Below are 4,615 nucleotides of genomic sequence, written 5' to 3' on the forward strand. Positions count from 1 at the left end.
TCTATGCTAGCTTATAGGTGCATGTAACCGCTGACTGCTTTAAGGCACGGTTATTTAGAAATTATACTTCTATAGACAGGACCCAGTCGCGACGTTACGCGCTTTTAACTGACATAAAAATAAATAATTAGTTCTTTGCTTTAACATATTTATAAAATTTGTATACTTTAATTGTTTCATTGTGTTCTCGTGAGCTTAATCGTGAGCAAAGTATGAATAGTTGTATGCCATAACGTATTTATTGTAAGATTTCGTTGTTTCCGATTTACAAGTGAAATCCTCGAGCAGCTCTGGGCTTTTCTGTGCTAAATCTGCAAATGCTTCGGCCAGCGCATGTTGCGTTGCAACTACATGATGAAAATGTGAACTAAATTCACGCGTTAACGTAAAATCGAAAGATATTTGCGTTGTGTATTCCGCAACCGTTCGATTTGAACTTCAAACTCTGAACCAATGGTGCGTTGGTGTGCCAGGTGCTAAAGATAATACAGAAATTTTGTATATGAAAATTTGATTGAATACTTAATGAGTGTAATTATTGCAAGCTTACCCGAATGATTACGAATTGGCAGACTATTTGGTGGCGTACAAAGAGTACCTGCGTGATGGTGTGGAACTTGCGGGACAAGGAGTACTTGCGATAAGATGCTATATTGTGGAGTTTGCGAGGTGAGGAGCTGACCTGTGATGTGGGCATGCTAAAAGTAAACAAACAATAAAATATATATTTTTCTAAATAAATAAAAACTAAGTTTACTACTTTCTTTTATTGATTTACCTTGATTTAGAGAAACCGGTCTCTTTTGTTGTTTTTGCGCCTTCTTGAGGTTCTTTATCAACTGGTACATGCGCGTTTTAAAAAATAATTTCTTTACATCATCGCTGGCACTAATGTGTTGCGAACACGCGTTCAGCTTAGCCAAATATTTTGAGCAAGGCTTTATTTTGTCGACATTGTGGCTGCGTTTCTTTATACATTCCGGATAATCCCATTTCACAGCCGGAATAAACAGAATGCGTTTGAAATATACGTCAACATATCATCAGGAACGTTCTAAAGAGTAAATAAACAAAAAAGTGTATTCCAAACGTTCAGAATGAATAAAGAAATGCAGCCTGTATGTCTTGAACACGATCTCCAGGCTTTTGATAACATCCAAAAAATCGCTGGATGGCTTGGTCAAGGCGCCTCTAGAGACTTCGTAAACCCAAGTGTATGTATGCTCCTTTGAAATATATTTTTACCCAACTTTCCCAATTTTCTGATAATGAAACCGGCGATGTATTCCAGGGCATCCTCGTATAAGGCGCTTATCTCTACGTCTTGCTCGACCTCATTGGGAAACGCTAATTCATTGGAAAATGCGAATTCCTCGGAAACCACCTCATCATTAGTAAGAAGGCCTTTTAGGTTTTCTACTGATGTGTCTCACTAAGGCGAAGCCACTCGGTTTCGTCGGATTCCATATTTCTCCGGGCAGCGTAGCTTTCCGTGTTACGCGCTAAAACAAGATATTGAGTATAAAGATTGGAATCAAATAAGAAGTTTGAAAAAATATTACCCGCAATCTGTACTTAAAATGCAACGGGCTTGGATTGTCAAAAAGCCCCCGCTCCCATTTGCAAGCATTGCTCCAAAGAAGTGCTCAATAATATCCTGGTTCAACCTGTGCTTCAGGATATATCGAAAAGCATATCTCTCCTTCACATATTCATACAAACTTCTGAGAGAATTGTTGCTCAGAAGGACTACTCTCTGAAAAGGTAACAACGCTTACCGCCCAATCGCCCTAGTATGCTGCATGCAATCCTCCATTTTCGCTAATATCTGCATTTGCTGTTCCAACTCCATGCCAAAGGGTTTCTTTGACGCCATTGACTGGAACGTGGTAAACTTGCGGTTAAAAACGTCGAACCAATCCTTGACCACGGATATGAATTCGACCGTGCATATTATGCCCTAACGCATAACATCGTCTAATTGCACTTGCCGTGTTATGGAAAAACAGTTGGACAGCCAGCTTTACCTTTTGCCGTCCTGCGTGATGAACCCTGAGTTGTATTTATGTTAATTTGTAGGCAATTGATGCATCCGACACCGAAGTCAAAGTGAGCAACTGAGCAATTGTTTGAGGCGTAATTGAGTTTCCTTTGAACTAGTGATGTGCCGAGTCGAGTCGACTCGAGTTCTGACTCGAGTATTTTAGAAGTACTCACGTACTCGAGTAAGCAAATTATAGTATTCGCATACACAGACTCGAGTACGGGTCTCGAGTACTTATAATTATCAAACACCGAATCAGGTATTTTTGATATATAAATGGCGGTTTAGCGTTAAAAAAAAATATATATGTATATATATTTACCAAATACACCACACAACTAAATTAATTTTAATATCGTTATAGGTATTAATTGCCAAAGATGAAAGGAATTTTAAATTCCAAAGGAGTAATTTTGTTGTTTATGAATCTAGATCTCATGGAATATTGGCATTATAATTGAAGTACTAGTTGAACTTTTAAGGTACTGAAGATTTATTTTTTTTTAACTCATTATTTACTTTGGATATTTTTTTTATGACATACTACTAAGTTCTAGTTCTACTATGATAAATAAAGCAACTGTTATTGAACCCTATATTTATTTAATTTTAATTATTATTTGTAAGTATGTAAGAATTAGATTTCTATGTTTGGATCTACATAAATCGGATATACTATCTTGGAGTTAATAATAATATCATGTTAAATAAAAAGTCGGCATTTCGGTTGGGTGCATGTTCAGCAGTCGAATCTATAACGTATTCGAATACCGAGCTCTGAACTCGAATACTTGATCCGAGTATCTGACTCGAATCCTGACTCGATTCTTTTTTTAATGAGTACCAAAATACTCGAGTACCAAAAATAGCCGACTCGGCACATCACTACTTTGAACACATAACCTGTGTGTGCGGCTCTCAATCGCTAAAAGTAAGGCATTGTCTAACAGCCTCACCCTTTTACGATCGGAACCTGACAAAATCGGCCGATGAGAAATGATGCGAACACAATTTCGCCGCAGGACTTAGTTGGACTCCGCAAGAGTCGGACCATTTTTTTCTTTTTATATCACATTTTGTGGGACATGGAACATCTTGACTCCTTCTTGTGTCCACGTTTTTCGGCACAAAACACAACTTGCTTTCGGCATTTTGAATTAAGTATATTAACAAAATTTAATTAGCGTATATGGTTCTAAACCCTACTCTCGAAACTGGCAACTTAATTGAAAATTTCAAAGGGGCAACAGTTATTTTTATTGGCCTTTGGACACTCACCACCTATTTGTCGACTTTAAAGCCGCTTTTGACAGCACTAAACGAAGTTGCCTATACGCCGCTATGTCTGAATTTGGCACCAGCTCCGTCAGAATTGGGAGCCGTTCGCCACTAAACGGGGTTTCAGACAGGGCGACTCCCTTTCATGTGACTTCTTTAATCTGATGTTGGAGAAGATAATAAGAGCTGCAGAACTGAAACGCTCAGGAACAATTTACTACAAGAGCGTGCAATTTCTGGCTTATGCCGATGACATCGATATCATCGGTATCAAAAACCGCGAAGTCTGTTCTGCCTTTTCCAAGTTGGATAAGGAAGCAAAGCGAATGTGTCTGGTGGTAAACGAGGACAAGACGAAGTTTCTCCTGTCATCAAACAAACAGTCAGCACATTCGCGCCTTGGCACGCACGTCACTGTTGACAGTTACAATTTCGAGAAAGTAGAGAATTTTGTTTACTTGGGAACCAGCATTAACACCGATAATAACGTCAGCATGGAAATCCAAGGCAGAATCACTCTTGCCAACAAGTGCTACTTTGGACTGAGTAGGCAATTCAGGAGTAAAGTCCTCTCTCCACGTACGAAAACGACGCTCTATAAGTCACTCATCATGCCCGTGCTGGTATATGGCGCAGAAGCATGGACAATAACAACATCCGATGAGGCGGCTCTTGGAGTATTCGAGAGAAAGATTTTGCGGAAGATTTATGGGCCTTTACACGTTGGCGACGGCGAGTACCGCAGACGATAGAGCGATGAGCTGTATGAGCTTTACAGTGACATGGACATAATGCAGCGAATTAAAATACAGCGGCTCCGCTGGCTTAGCCATGTCGTTCGACGCTCCAGCTCTGAAAGTATTCAACTCGGAACCCGCTGGTGGTAGCAGAGGAAGAGGGCCCCACTGCGATGGAAAGATCAGGTGGAGAAGGAGTTGGCTTCACTTGACGTTTCCAATTGGCGTCAGTTGGCACAGAAGAGAAACGACTGGCGTGCTTTACTGAACTCGGCCAAAATCGCTTAGGCGGTTACAGCGCCAAATAAGAAGAACTAGCTAAAGCCTTTAAATTATATGTAAACATATAAATACATACACACTGCTAAGCAAAATAAACATGTACAAGTATTGTATGCAATCTCGCACTTGTAAATAGCATTCTCACATTTTTGGAAAAAAATATTTAAGATGATATTTCTACTTAAGGATTTTGTTTGATATATGTAACTTAGAATAAATCTGTGTCCGTCAGTTAGCTTAAGCTGAAATAGGCCATTTTCCCTTTAAAGCAACT

The sequence above is a fragment of the Rhagoletis pomonella genome, unplaced genomic scaffold, assembly GCF_013731165.1.
Source record: "Rhagoletis pomonella isolate Grant_MI unplaced genomic scaffold, Rhpom_1.0 Rhpom_scaffold_00002, whole genome shotgun sequence".
In the NCBI taxonomy this organism is placed as follows: domain Eukaryota; kingdom Metazoa; phylum Arthropoda; class Insecta; order Diptera; family Tephritidae; genus Rhagoletis; species Rhagoletis pomonella.